This window comes from Mercenaria mercenaria, chromosome 15, assembly GCF_021730395.1.
Source record: "Mercenaria mercenaria strain notata chromosome 15, MADL_Memer_1, whole genome shotgun sequence".
In the NCBI taxonomy this organism is placed as follows: Eukaryota; Metazoa; Mollusca; class Bivalvia; order Venerida; family Veneridae; genus Mercenaria; species Mercenaria mercenaria.
The window spans coordinates 56,777,556-56,794,217 of record NC_069375.1 but is presented as its reverse complement, the minus strand read 5'-3'; the positions used below and the strand labels follow the sequence as shown (position 1 = coordinate 56,794,217).

The window sequence follows — 16,662 nt, the reverse complement described above, 5'->3', positions numbered from 1 at the left end:
TGTACAATGTACAGGAAAATGTGTCAAAGAGGTCACAGTGAAAATGCTGTTTTTAATCTTGCTGAATAAGCTTAAAATTTATTTAAGGAAAGGCAAAAATCAATTCATAACTGGCTCAAAGTTGTTGGTGAAAGATTCTTTTGTATCTGTAGCATAATGACCTAAACTGGATAAATTACGGGAGAAAAGTGCAATCGGAAAAGACTAGTATATAACTATTGTTAAATATTTGCAAGTGCTGTCGGTCTATGTTATACTTTCAGTGAAATGTCTCAGTGCTTAAGAGGTATCCAAGTAAGAGGCCAAGAGCGAATACGAGGGTAAACAATGATTCTTCTGCTGCACAAACTAGAAGTAAAATCCAAATACTCATCTATTGCAAGCCTTGTTAGAAAACTAGAAACACGGTAATTCTTTTAAACAAATTTTGTGTGATTCATTGACTGGGTCTTTCATATGTAGGCACCATTCAGAGTGGCTGTTGATGGTAAAAATCCAGTTGTTACTAAATCCTGAAGGTTTTCATGTCTATATCTCAAAACAGTTTGCCTTAGTTCCAACAGCTTTCTCCTGTGTGAAGCGAGGAACATCTTTGAAGAATGGCGAATTTGTCGGAGTTGAATTCCTATTACGATTATAATAAAAGCTATTTTCACGAATGTTACTACGACGGCTATTACATTTCCGAAGTAATATTCAATATTACAGAAATTGTGCTTTCGCTAAGCGGACTTATATTTAACACCTCCCTAATTTTTGTTTTAATTTTACTGGAAGGATCTTTGAAAACGCATCTGAAATTTGTCATGAGCCTTGCAATATCGGACTTTCTAATAGCTTTGTTGCAGTTTGCATCGGTCTTTTACGATATTCCAATGATTGTGAAGACCTATGGCATTGTAAGCAGCCCATCTTTTATGCGCGTGGCTTTTGTTCTTTAATATGTAATGGCTCAGTATGCTGGACCCGGAACAATGTTGGCTATTTCAGTAGATATACTAATAAAGATACGGAAGCCTTTACGATACAAAATTCTCATGTCAAAAAGGCGTGGAAACATCATGATAATATGTCTATGGTTTGTAACACCTGCGGCTTTCATATGTATATCATTCTCTCTTCAACCTTTCATTCTTGACCATCCGGTAGACCTGACGTTTCCCTTAGCAGCTTTATATTTAGCAAGATGTTTGTTTTTCGCTCTTTGTGTTTTGTTTTTTATAGTATTTATTATTCTGTATATATTAATAATTTGCTCAATCAGAAACTTTGCAAACAGGTGTGTATCAAGACGGAGGACAAGCATTAAAAAGCAGCTGTCACATTTCTGTTCGTACTTTTAACGTATTTTATATGTCTACTGCCAATTATATGGCTTCTTATACCGATTCTAGTTTCTAGGGGTTCTCATCTGAATTTACTTGTACGGTTAGTGACTTCTTTAATTATTGTAAATACCATATGTGATCTTTTCATATATACACTTAGAATACCCGAAATAAGAGCTAAATACTGGACAATTTACAGGAAAATGTGTCAAAGAGGTGATAGTGAATCTACTGTTTTTAATTTAGCTAAATATGTTTAAACTTTGCTGAAGGAAACACATAAATCAACTCATGACTGACTCAAAACTGTTGGTGAAAGACTCTTTCGTATCTGTAACATAATGACATAAACTTGATAAATTACGGGGAAAAAGTGGAATCGGAATAAGACGCATTCGCTACTGTATTACTATTATATAGTATGTATGCTGTTAAATGATTTCTACATTAAGTGTTGATGTTGTATGTTATTAAGTGTTGTACCATAATCGATGTAATTGTAGTAATTCAAAATGGGCCACAGTTTCTCATACAACATTAGCCTTCTCATTTTACTTACTATGCCATTAAATCTGGTCATAAATGAAAAATGTAATACTTTCAAAGTTTATATGAGAACATTTTTATAACTGTTACTATTGTCCGAATATATTACTGTACAATATCGTGTATAATGCAAATCTTCCATGGATGTACAACTTTAACATTTCTTTACGTGTGAATGTGCTGTTTCTCTTATCGTACAATAAAGATCTAAAATTGATGTTAAATTGATTTATTTAGTAACCAATTTTATTTCAGCAAATATAATTATATTACTTGGAATTTTTCTTATGATTTTCTTTAACACTTATCAGAGATGTTTTATGTAATCGGGGTAGATCTATATACGGCAACGGTTGAATCAGGTAATAGAAGTTTATCTCAAAAATATGCAAAAATGCACAGAAAGTAACAGGGAAAAAGTCTGTATGGAATTTATCTTACAAGTACTGATTAGTAGTTATATTAGTTTTAAAGATGTTTGTTTAAAACCAGGAAATTATACTGAGAAAAATGTCTTTGATTGATAAAATAATTGTCCAGATTGACATACCTCGTATCAATTATAGGGCATATTTTGGAAACGAGTATTAAAATATGTGATAGTTTATTATTTAACGATAATGCTTGGCGCTGAGGACAATTGTCAAATCAGACCAAAACAAGATCTTGATCCATAAGTAACTAGGGATTTGCGTTTCATATACTATTTGTTGTACTTAGTACTTATTCTGTAAAAAAAGATTGAGTCGTAAAAACAGGGAAGGCTTTGTTATGGTTTTGTTGCCGTGCATCTTAGTTTTAATCGACTGAAGCTTCTCCAAATATTTGGTTCCTAAATTATTTTACAAAAGTACCTTTTCAGTACAAAGTCTGTGTTATTGAGCTATGTTTAGGAATGTATTGAGAAATTTCATAACAGTTATTTCAAGTTTTTTTATATTGATTTCTGTACAGTAAAATCTATTGTCACTGAGTATCAGGAACCACAGTTGAAGTCATACCCGAATGCTTTATATAATTGGACAGTCATCATTGTTGACATCTTCCTCCAACAATCTGAGCAGTTAGCATTGTTTGAATCGATGCCTTCTACATTTGTATACTGAACTGTTTGCAGTTCAATAGTGAAATCACAGTTCTCTCACCAAAAACCTCTAATTAAGTATTTAATTGACACCAACTGCGAAAAACGTTTAAAGCACTTCTAGTATTGGAAGCGGGACAGTCCAACTAGTGACCACGTTTTATCGACAAAAACCATCACGAAATTAACGCTCCATCGGGAAAATATTTTAACTACCTCTTAACCTCTAATTTGCTAAATACGTACAAACTTTCTTAGAATAATTCTACCACTGTAAATGTCATATTCGTCCGAGTAGATTTAATCTATAGACATGTCTGACAAATTAAAACGATAAGGCGCTAATTGCAACACTTATCGGAGACTATTTTGATAAATATCAAAATAATAATGTCATTCTTTTGTGGGGTCAAACTAAATGTTTGAGTTATAACTCGTAACACAGAAAGCCACCAAATAAGGCAGAATAGTCTGCAACGAAGAGGTCGTCGAAAAAGCAGCATGGAACACATTTGTATTACAGACATCACTGATAATTGATCGCGGAATCAAACACAGAACGCCATTGATAGCGCTATTCTACTTAACTTACATATTTTTGCAATGATTTACTAAATTTTCTGGACGAATAGTCATTCATGTTCATCTATGAACGATATAAATTAATGATATATTCTCTTAATATGTCAAATTGTTTTCGAAAGTTTTTCGAGTTGCTGGTACCATTTCTCATTAATATTATCGTCATGAAATATCGTATAAAGATACGAAAGGGAAACTAGCGTTCAACTTTTACTGCATATGCTATGACTTTGCAAGTAAATTTGGTTATATTCCTGACTTTGATGAAGGTAAGTATGCAACTGTATAACTCTTTATGTTGAAAAGATAGTGTTTTATCTCAAACTATCAGTGATAGAGGAAAGCATGCGTAAAAATTGTTCTTTTAGGTGGTATTTTTAGATCAAGTACAAATGACCTAGTTTTTGATTCATGAGAATGCTTGTAGGTGCGTAATCTAGTCTGTGTTCCGATCCTGCGTTTAGTTCACAACAGATAACTCCTGAGGCTATTAGAATTTCGTTAGATCAAAAACAACAATCAGTTCTAAGGTGAAGCGATTTCATGGTTGTAATTGTTGAAAGAGAATAGTTTGAGAATCAGGAGGAATCCGTAAATGTAATTGCTTTTGAAAAATTATGTCTGTTTTTGCTTCTGTACAGTATCGTTCTTGTTATGAATGTAAATCAGAAAAAAAGTATGTTACACGTTGGATTTTGCCAAAGCATTTGACAATGTGCCACATAAACGTGCCTACAGTATAAAATAAAATACTGTGGAATATCTTGTAATGCCCTCAATTGGATTTCTGATTTTCTTGAGAATAGAACCCAGACAGTAGTGTTGGAAGGAGAAATGTCAAAGTAGGTGTCTGTAACCCCTGGTGTATCCAAGGGCACAATTCTGATTCCTATCTTCTTCTTAATCTACATCAATGAATTTGACGGCTATATATAACACAGTACATTGACTCGTTGTAGATGATAGCATAAGATATAGAGAAATTAAAACTTTAAATGGCTCTTATCTTTTAAAGTCTGATTTTGAAGTTGCTGGTAAATAGGAACAGGATTGGTTGATGCATTTCCATCCTGATAAATGTAACATCCTTAGTATTAAAAAGAAAAAGAAACCTATCAAGTTTAATTATGAACTACATCATCATATTCTAGGAAAAATTAAGTCATCAAAGTATCTAGACGTAACACTTTAAAACAACTTGAAATGTGATAAGCATATAAACTCAATAACTAACGAAGAAAATCGGTCCCTTGGCTGTCTACGTAGAAGTTTAAAAATAGCTCTTCGAAAGTGAAAGAACATGCCTTTAAAGCTATAGTAAGACAAAAGTTAGAATATGCATATACTACTTGAGACCCACATACTAAAAGCCATATACTTTAGATCAAATTAAAAAAGTTCAGAGAAGTGCTACTAGATTTGTCACTAATCGCTGTCATAATAATAGATAAATTTCTGATATGATATAGCACAATTTAATTGACCATCATTAGAGATAAGAAGAACTAGAGTCAGTTTAATAAAATGTACTTTAAAATTGTCCACCATTTAGTAGCTATATATCCGGAAAGGAATTTATTAATATCAGCTGATTCAAGAACATGGAGTGGACACTGTTACATATGCAGCTTCAGACACATTGGCACCACCAAAGATTCTTATAAATATTCATTTTTCCCTAGAACAGTAGGTCAGTTGAACTTGTTGCCCGCTGTTACACACACAGCAGACACAGTTTACTCATACAGAGCTTTTGTCACTGTGCCTGCTTTAATACCTGTCCTCAATCTTTAAACAGCTACGGGTGTACAAAGTGTTAAAAATAGAATTTGGAAGGTTTTATTGTTTTGGCACATGTACAAACTTGATATATGTAAAAAGTACTAAAACACCATAAATTTCTATTCAGCGACTACACATAATCTTCAGAGTTATGAAGGAGTGTAGTATTTAGAAGATGAAGAAGACATTTTATGATGAAGCTGCATCCCAGGTTTTGTCGCGTTAGTACCAGTTGTGGTAATGAGTAGTTTTTTTGTGTGGTCATCAATGTAATGGTTTATGGTTATTGGCTAATGAACTTTTATATGACTTAGTTAATGTGATACTAAAATTGTGTAAGGTTCTTTCGTTTGTTATGAAAAATTGGATATAAATGCAACGAAATTGCGCAGTCAAATTGTCACGTGACCTGGATTGAGTGCGTTGAAGTGTATATGTAGATGTCTGAAAAAGGTAAAAGGTAATTGTAGATTTCTCGGAAGCACAGACCACCAGAAGTCTTTGCATTTGCGGTTTATATGTTTGCTAGAAGAAGTAGTTGTCGTGAAAGATATGAAAAAATGTCTTTCATTGTTTTGGCTCGATGTTGTTTGTTTTAAGGGCAGTATTATGTTTGACCTAGTTATGTTGGTACCCGCCTGGTGACGATGTTATACGAACAGTCGTTCATGCATAAATATGAACGATATAAATTAATGATATATGTTATTGATATATGTGTTTTCGAGAGTTTATGATATGGCTGGTTTTCAAATAAAATTGTCGGCATTTTGTACTGTATTAAGATATGAACGGGGACCAGCGTTCAAATATGTTACTGTGCTTGTTTATCGCTTCAGAACAAAAAGGTGTATTCCCCGGAAATCCCGGAAATTTTACGGTCAATTTCCGGAAATCACTTATTAATAAGAGGTCATAAAGTAGTCATATTAAAAGGGATTTGGATAAATATCTAAACTAGTAATTTCACTTGACAAGCAAACTGTGCTCAGCCTATTGGATTTCCCGAAACCACTGTCAGAAAAGTTTATAAGGGAAATTTGCAGACTTTTCTTGTTCAAGAAATGTCTGTCTGGTAACAAATATGATCGTTTTCGGTTCGGCTTTAATGACTATGATAATAATAAGTTTAGACCATTTTAAAGGAATCTTGACTAATATGCAGATACTTATTTTTTCAATGGAAGGAAGTAAATTCATTAGACGTTAACCAAACGGAAAGAAAGTTTATAACTTTGTGAACTTCGTATTAGCCTTATAAAAACAAAAAACAACTTTTATGATAAAATCTACGTGAAGATTATTCATTATGTTACTTTTGCTTTCGGAATGTTGTTAAAACTTTTACGTAGTTTAAACTTTATTACAGGATAAATATTAGAAACAATATTAACTGTTATATGTTATATATAGCATATACTTGTAAACTAAGGTTTCATTTAATTAATTCATATCACTAAAAGTGAATCGCTTAATAAATTTGTTTGAAGACTCGGTGTTTTGAAGGTATAATAAATATAGTTTGCACAGTCACTTTATGACATGCCCGACTGTAAAAATATACAAAAACGGCAATAATATAGAACACACAAAACCTTTCTATAAGCATTCTTTATTTACTCTTGTTGATACCTGTTGGCATATACGAGCACTAAGTTAGTAAAATTGTTGTTGGAGCACATTTTAATTGAAATGCCAATGTTCATACTTCAGAAGAGTTTCATAACCACAGTTTCAAGATAGAATGAAGAGGTATAACTAGCTACGCTTATCCCGTCCTAGCAATGTTTTCTCTAATCCCATCATCGGTGATTCAAACGCCAAGGAAATTACAAAAGCAACAGCATAGGTAAGACAAATGTTTCCCAAGAAGAGATAAGACTGCAAAAAAAAAAAAAAATAAATAAAGAAATGCAAGTTTTATTCATTTATAAGCAACAATAATGCGTTTAATGACGTACATCTTGTGTTGCAGATTTGTTTGGAAATATTTAAAACTCACAGACACAAAAGTTACATTCGTAATATTTTCTATGTATGCTAGAAAATCAATAAAAACATTTCCTTAACATAAATAAAGGCAAGTAATGAACATTACTTGGAGAACTGTACATCATATATGTTCCAAATATTATCCAGCATTTATGTTTTGTTCCTTTAACTTTTTTACCGAAACATTGTTTATTTGCAGCTTTTAGTTCATATGAGGCACTACACATATCATTATATTAAGTTGATTTCAATATTTATACGTTTACGAACAATTTTAATTTATAAGTTATGTTTTACCTAGTATAGTAAGTGTTTCCGTAAATTACATGTTTTAACAAAGAATGAATTTAAAGTAGTGCTAGAAATAAACATCCGACTTACGATCTCAAGGTCGTACCACCTAATCGAAGTACGTCGACTGAAGTAGTACAAGTACATTATCACAGGATGTACCAGGTAGGCGCAATAAGTAAGTCGGCTTAGGGGAATTACTGCACGCCATGAAAGTAGTGCGTTCGCAGGGCCTGTATCAAATAGAATTGAAAGAAATACAGTCAAGATAAAGCTTTCCTTCATGATAGATTGAATTTAAAAACTAACCAACTTCCTTTTATATATTTAGACTTTCAAAAGAAGGTAGAAAATCGAAAATAACGAATTCAAATACAATTTATCGATGTATTTATCTTTATCATTATTACAAATTGTAATGGCTATTATCTAGAAATAGTTTAAAAATATTCTAATACTTAAATAGAATGGTATGCTATATGATTTCACAGTTCGGTTTAATTTTGAAAAAAAAAAAGAACGGAAGAATGTTTTACCGATATCAGCTGGTATAGGAATCATTATCCACAAATTTACTTTGGTTTAAACATGTTAAAAGTAACAACAAACAGAAAAACACAAATGACTAAATATACGCATTAAATGTAACATACTATCAAACGCCTTAATGTGAATGCATGCTTATAGATTATAAAAGATTGAAACATTGTACATGTATTATCTGCTTAAATTCCGCATTATATATTACAATGGCAATTGGATGGATCTGGTTACACTTTCACATAAATAATCACATTTGCATTACTTTTCACACCTTGTCTCTAATATTGGTATTGTCAGTCTAAAATGGAAAATGATATCATGTTAACTCATGTACGTGGGTTAATTGTTGCTTTTAAAAAATACTTAAAATACTAAAATAACAAGGAACGAAAATTTGTTTAAATAGTTACCGCCATATCCTGTAGCGCAAGCAAATATGACCCAAGCGACAGCAATCCTCCAGGCTGTTCTGCCAGTGGCATTGTAAAGGGCAGAAGCGTCTACACCAAGCTTCTCCTTTCCTTCTGAGTCGTAGAGGCCGTACAAACCCAAGTGAGCAAAAGCTGTTGCAATGGCCCAGCCGAGCATGTTAACAAACTGAAGTAAAGGGTCATTGTTAAAAGTTTACAAAATATGACTTAATCAATTGGGTTTCTTCTTGTGCATTAATCAGAGGTTGAATGTACTAATGAGTATTATTTTACTGGATAAATATCATTGATTTACTCAATTCTATATCAACTTTATTCTGAAGACATTTGTATAATTTTGCTTGTAAAGAGGACTGGTACATGTATCAAACGTGTCGGAATCAACGATGCCTAAAAATTAATGATTTCCGGTTTTGAAATATATGGCTTTCGGTTTCTTTATGTAATTTGAAACAAAATGCATGTCTATGCAATTCCAAACATATTGATATTTCAATCAGACGATTGAGCAAGTGCAAATAGATTATTTAAATAAAATTTTATAAATAAATGCGACCCGTTGCTTATATGTTCTCATGATTTTACCTTGGACATCTTCACTTTACAATCTGTTTTGTACAGAATATAGCCAGTGAATATACCAACAACGTATGGTGCAATCCGACACCATGGTTTAACATAGATTAATGTAAATGCTTCATTTGACGAATCCCTGAAATGATAGCAAATTTAATAAAATACAAAGGGAATAACTTATGAAGTGTGAGAAAGTGACGTGTTGTTGTAGAAGTTCCATTAAAAGACAAAACACATTTGTAATAATTCTCAATTCTTGATCATTTTATATTTGTCAACAGAGTGTATAGGGTAAATTTCGTTCATTCTTGCATTCCGAAAGCTTTATAACACCTGACGGTAGCTTTACTCATTCGTATTGCAATTTATTTTTATACTTACCCTAAAATCATGTTAGAACCAAGCTTATGTTGTTTTGAAATAACTCCCGTTGCAATGAAATTACTAAGAACGAATGCCAGACATGTTATAGTTCCCCATAGCTGTGAGCTGCAAGTAGGATATAATTTATGTGTCAAAATACAACTTGAAGTAAGGAGACAGCCATATTAATTTTTAGTCTAATTCTGATGATATTAAAAAAACGAACCTGTGGCAAAATATTATTGATAGCAAAGCCATTACGTATGTGTGTGTTAATATAGCTTGGAAAGTGTTCAGAAATAAATATTCAGTGTTTCCCAGTCTTTACAATAGCCTAAGGTACATGTGATCAATATAAATCGGTCACACAATTTTGAAAACGACGAAGTAGTTAGGTAATGTTAAAATATATTTAGTATATAAGATGAACAGATCAGATCAAGAGTAATAAAAGAACTCGGTATATTTACTAGTAAAGAGGTATAAGCATCAGTGGACTGATGACATAGAACTGCATGTCATTTGATAAATACCAACTCCATGCCATGCACTGAAACAAATATATGATAATGTTATATATTTCTCCGTTACATCAACATTAGAAGCATCATTACAATGTTTTAGCTCCAAACATCTAGAGGAACAAAGGTTCTACAGAACTAACTCATCAAAGCAATTAGTTGCATGCTTTTGTGACCACCATGTACATAAGCAGGGATAACGAGAGTGTAAGAGAGGAGTTGGTGACACAAGTGGCAGTTCTAAGCGATTTTGGAGATGGTAACGTTTATGCATTCAAAATGTTATCATTTTATGGCTGATTTGGTTAAGCGTAGTTTAATTGAAAGTCCCTAATAAAATTAGCTTCCTTAACCCTAAAAGTCACAAAAGATCTACGTTGAGGAAAAATAATTATAGTTAATACCGATGTATCTCATATTCACCATTTTTGTCAGGTTCGATGATATTATTAACGTATAAGGTATTTTTCCACCACGTGTCTTTGCATTCATCCTGTTAAAACCCAGTCGACTGAGGCCAAAGAGGTCCAGTTGTTCAGTATTTAATTGTAGGCACATAGAACATGAGGAAGAGCATGTAAGGAGGAGTCAGTCTGGAAGAAAATTTCAATATTCATTTCTTTAAGTATTTGGACCAAACGTTGTCTTTTTTCATCTGCATTTCAATCATTCTCATTTGTATCGCTCATCTCTAGCATAAATGTAATTGATATTCCTTCATAATTCTAGCATTTTATTTATTAAAAGGTGGTCACATGTTGACTCTTATGTTTATGTGGCTGGGCAATATATTGCCCTGCCGGGCTTAGCTTAAAATAATACCGACTTATCATGTTGACAACATATGTTTCTAAAGAGGGTCATTAACAGGCATAGTAATTAATTGTAAAAAGTAATAACTTAAAACGCTTCATTTTGGCTAAAATAGCATAACCATTGCAGGTACTGCAACAAACATAGAAATGTTTAAATTTGGTAGGTAATCTTAAAGGTTATTCTGGCGAGAGCCCTTAAGTATTTCAAGCAATGCATCCCATAAGACCAATCTCACTTTTAACATGTACATGATGGCACACATACGCCTCCGTTCAATAAAACGTTACGACTGGTATCGGGACATAATGTAAGTAGATGCACTTTAAAAACTACCTCCAAAATCTATGAAAGTAAAACATTCCCCAGCTGAATCTTTTAGCACCATTTTTCTTCTTCATTTCACGTAGAGATAGGCATGCTACCAATAATCCGCTGAGGACAGAAAAAGTATAGTGAACTTCATATATTTTATCTTTCTTCTCTCGCATAAGTTTCCCTTTTCTTTACTTTCTTCATTAATATTATCATTTCAATACCCATTATAATAGGCTAAAACTTAAATTTGCATGATAAGATTATCTAAAATTTGTGCTCATCACATCAATTACACAACTAACATTAACATTTCTAAAACTAGACTAAATTTGTAATATTTATCTACAACTCGCACATTCCAGTTGCTTTTATGTTGCTGTGTTTTAAGAATCATTAAAAACAAAACATAAAGTAATTGAAAATCATACTCTAGGGGCCGTCTATGCCTCTATGTTATGTCGACGGGAATGCACACATGCATAAATAAGAATGTGTTTCATCTACTGCATTTGTTTTTTGTTTTTTTTTTGTGTTTGTTGGGTTTAACGTCGCATTGACATATTTGTAACTCATATGGCGACTTTCTAGCTTTAAAGGTGGAGGAATACCCCAGGTGCCTCTCCGTGCATTATTTCATCACAAGCGGACACCTTCGTTTACTGTAACGTTTGTTTGTCCTAAATGACTTATCTATTGATGGAAGTTGCTACTAACTTGTGGAAAACACATAAATAACAGGAGATAATCCAGATTCATTGGTTCATTTACTGTTATAAGTCCTAATTGAAATACTCTTTAAAACATGTAAACAGATATACATGTATAACAATACCTTAAAACAAAGAATGTATCCACAGCAACTGTCGCGTTTGATATCACTAGAAAGGAAAACCTCTTTAAAACTTGAGGCAGATATGTTGAAATATTGCCTGCAAATTGAGATAAAAAGTCATGAAAATTGAAGCCGTGTTATTCGTTATATATACATAAAGTAATATAACGGCATACTTTTATGTATAACAAAAATATTAAGAATAATTTTTACTTTGGGGTGCAATCGTGTCTTTCTTTTGTTCGTGACACTTTCCTAGGTAATCTTATGTATGGGATAACAGTTTGTCTTAAAACCCGAAAATCATAATAATGTTTGTCTCGCCTTCTACAAATTTCTTGCATTTCTTTTGGTCAACAGACGTCATTTCATATCCTGCTAGTAATTTCCCGACATGAAATTTGATTAAAACAAAATGGTGCCGCATCGCTAGCGTATTTGAATCAAGTCAAAAGCTCCAGCTATGAATATCGTTTTCGAGAGCAAATTAAGTGTTTTCTTGCCATTTTTATCCTCCAACTTAGTTTAGGTTGATGCAGAAGCGGAAATAGAAGAACATTTACTCTGAATGACAGACACGGCCGTTGAAAATCTAATTTTAACTTAAATCATCGTAAAGCAAAGGAATTAACATAATTACGACTCAGCAATTTGCTGTTGGATCATTTCATCAACGTGCAAGATAAAGGTAAAATACTGTTATTGAACGCCGGCATATATTTTTGACATGTAATTTATATTTTCTTTTTATTTAAGTAGACAGTATACTTTAAAATGATACCAAAATGATATGAACTTACCAGGCATCAATATCAAATTGCTATATAGAACTTGCTTATTTGTGGATCGGATACTTTAAAGAGAATTTTCTGGAGTAGATTGTAAATTGTACACTGTCATGTAGACATAAGTAAAGAGGTACCAGCCGCATTTAGTCCAAAGGCGTAAGTATGTCCCAAGACTACCCAGGTCATACTGATGAATCTTATTCCATTAACGCTCGTGAGAATCCCTTACGCTTGGTTTGTGTTGAATATCTTCGATTCGTTAGTATATGCCGAAAATGAAAGAAGCAATCGTCCTGGTAAACCTGTAGGCACCACAAAAATATATCACTCAATGTCAGATGTATATTTATTGTCAAATGTAAGAAAAATGCAAGATATTTAATATATTTTCCATGAAAATGAAAATGAAAATATTAGCTGAACATATGAAGCAAAAACACAAAGGAATAGTGAAACATTTATCAATTTTCTATTTTTGATCGACAGTTATTAATTGTTTTGAAGGGAACTTTTTATTTTTACCAGAATACACTTTTTATTTTGCAAATTATTTTAATTTTGAATATGTTGAGTGAAAGAAACGTATCTAAAATAATATATGGAAAAAGTATCACCGGGTTTATATGTCATGTCAGGTTCCGGTTCGTCATGAATTTTCGTTCCAGCAGCGTGGTCGTACGAATCACGGTAAAGTGGACTTTTTTCTGATATAATGTCACCGTTTGAAATGTGGCCAATAGTTTGATGTACGTAGCCATTTTCTTGTTTGGAAGAACACGTTCATATGATTACTTTGCTGTAGAAATAAAAACAACAATAACTTGGCTGTGTAAATAAAAACAACAATATTTTGCCTGTGGAAATAAAACAACAACAATGTTGTTAGTTACATTTAACCAAGATAGATAACGCTTTGTTAGGATCAATTCTAAACCAGCTTTAATGAATAAAAGTTTTAGTTCCTAGATTTAAAGCTGAATTGTGTTTTACTTGGAAGATCTAAAATGTTTTAGTCAACCTAGGACCAAAGTAGTAAAGGATTTAAAGGTGTAGGTGTTATTTAAAATTGATCTTTTCACATATCATAATGACAAGAAAAAAATATTCTTGCCAAAAAGATTCATCGACGTGATGAATTAGTGAATCATTGTTGGTCACAAGGTAAAAATATTCTTGCCTAAAAGCACGCTCTAAGAACTATTTATAGAAGATTCATCCACGTGATGAATTAGTGAATCATTGTTGTTGACAAGAGAAAAATATTCTTGCCAAAAAACACATTCTAACAAATATTTATAGATGATTCATCAACGTGAATCACTGTTGCACTTATTGTGTTGTAAAATGCGTTACCTCCACTTCGTTCATCTGTGACATGTATGGTGACAACAGTTGAATAGTGACGTCATAGGCTGTCGCAATGTCTATTATTACAAGATATATTGAACACACTACACTGAAAATATATAAAAAAAATAATTACATCATCTAATGAATTTATTTAGCTGCAAGAGATATTAAACTGCAAGTAATATTTTATAAAAATAATTACATCATCTAATGAATTTATTTAGCTGCAAGAGATATTAATCTGCAAATAATATTTTATAGTCTCAAGGGTTTAGAATGCGTTATGCAAGACAATGCAATGTAACAACATCTGTCGTTTTCATTATTCATTTAAGTAATTTGAATAAAGATGCAAAAGCTCTGGGTAATTAACGGTCATAACCTGTTTACTGTAAAAGTAGAAATTTTCGCGAGGATTTAATGTTCGCTATATTCGCGGGGCCCTACATCTCCCGAAAATTAATTCTCGCGTGCACTTTCGCCATTAGTATAATTCTTATTCACGTATGTTACCATTTTTACAATTTTGCGAATATTAAACCTCGCGAACATAATCATAATTTCTAACTTGCGAAATTTTGACCCAGCGAAAATACAGTATTAGAAAGCGTTTCGATAAATAATATAAATTTCTTTCGGGGCCTGCTATCTGGATTGTTAGCCGGTACTTCGATTCCAAAAAGCATGATGGTTATATGGACCAGTTTCTTTTCTAATTTAAAGATAAGTAGTTTAGAATTGATATTACGTGTACACTTGAATAATGATTTGCGTGTTCTACCCTTCCCGGACTTGGACTCTCCTAACATTTGAAAATTGTTTAGAATGATAAAATTTCTGAATTACCTGACTGCAATAGCCTTGTCACTGTATTCCAAGTCCTTTTCTTGACACTCTGCATACGCATATAGAACTGAGCTGGTATTAAGCGGAAGGGAGCGCGCCACTGAAATTTAATTTAGATAAGCAACTTATCTGTTGACAAAACTTACAAAGTCACAGCGTTAAAAATGCTTGAACATCAACATCATAAAATATAAATGGTAGATTATATGTCATCTAAGGGGTATGCTTCTAGATCCAAATCAAACGTCAAAAGTTTTTAAAACAGATAGCAATTAATTTAAGATATAGAAAATGAAAATCAAGTGTTTCTAAATTGTTTACTTAATGTGTTCGGTACAAAGCAGAGGTTTTCTGCATTTATTGTCTGGAAACGTGTACAGCAGACAAGTATGCCCAAGAGCAGAATGTCGAGCCCTGCAGCTGTCAAGTGTGACCTTGACCTTACACCTAGAGACCTGGTTCTTGCGCTTGACACTCCGTCTCATAATGGTGAACAATCATGCCAAGTTACATCAAAATCCCACCATGCATGAAGAAGAAATGCTCCGGACAAACTTCAATTGGTCCTTTGACCTCCAACGACCTTGTGACCTTGACCATTGAGATAGGAACACGGGGTTTGCGCATGACACTCCTTCTCATTTAAGTTAACATTCATGCCAAATATGAACAAGATTGGTCTATGCATGTCAAAATTATGGTCCATAAAATATCGGACGGACTCACACACGCTCAGATTCATGCATGGACAAAACACAAACACCGACCCACCAAAAGTGACGACTATGTGGAGCTCACCGCAAGCGGGCTCGATAATAAAATGTTCACGTACTCATTTAAATTTCCATTGCAGTTATTTACTAAAAAGCCTTTTTTCAAATTACGAAGCATTTCCAATAAATTCGGAGGATTGCATCTATAATGTCGTGTAATGTAACATTTGTAAATGCTTAAGTATTCTTGTGACAAGGTGACATATGCAGTTTGGTTCCATTTTAGGTATTTTACTGAATTAATTGAACACATGTACACCGCCTCGGTAGCTTAGTGGCAGAGCACCCGCTTTGGGTGCGAGAGGTAGTGGGGTTGTTCCCTGGCTGCGTCATACCAAATACGTAAAAATGGTACTAGTAGCTTCCTCGCTTGGGGCTAAGCATTAAGAGGATAGTGCTAGGACTGGTCAGCCCGGTGTCATTATAATATGACTGGGTGGGTTATCATAACACATGTCTACGGCGTGATATTCCAGTGAGGCAGCACTATAAAGTTTGACACTATGCTCACATTAAGGTCATTTGGTCAAGGTCAAGGTGACAGTTACTTAAATATATTTTTCACCGTGATCAGTAAAAGGTTGTTTCTAGTTTATAACTTTAATAATGATTTATTTACTGTAATCAAATTAGATTTATAGTAAGCTTATATAAAACTGATTCTGTTTTGTATTTAGGGTCTTTGTTACTAAAAATACAAAAAAAGGTTATGCTCAATATCTTTAGTTACACCTGTTGTCAGCAAATTTTCTGTTTAGGTAGCTTTTATCAAAGACAGATGTGGGAATATATTTGTGGGTCACTCCAAAGTTCACTATTACTAAATTAGAAAATGATGATAACATAGTGTATAATGTAGCACACCATTGTAGATAATATTACCTTTCCCATTATATGAGTCAT

The 16,662-nt window shown here is 33.0% G+C and overlaps 1 pseudogene; it reads right to left on the bottom strand.

Annotated features, from left to right (window-relative positions):
- Positions 1-7,016: 7,016 nt before the first annotated feature.
- On the bottom strand, positions 7,017-16,662 carry LOC123555501 (nose resistant to fluoxetine protein 6-like; annotated as a pseudogene).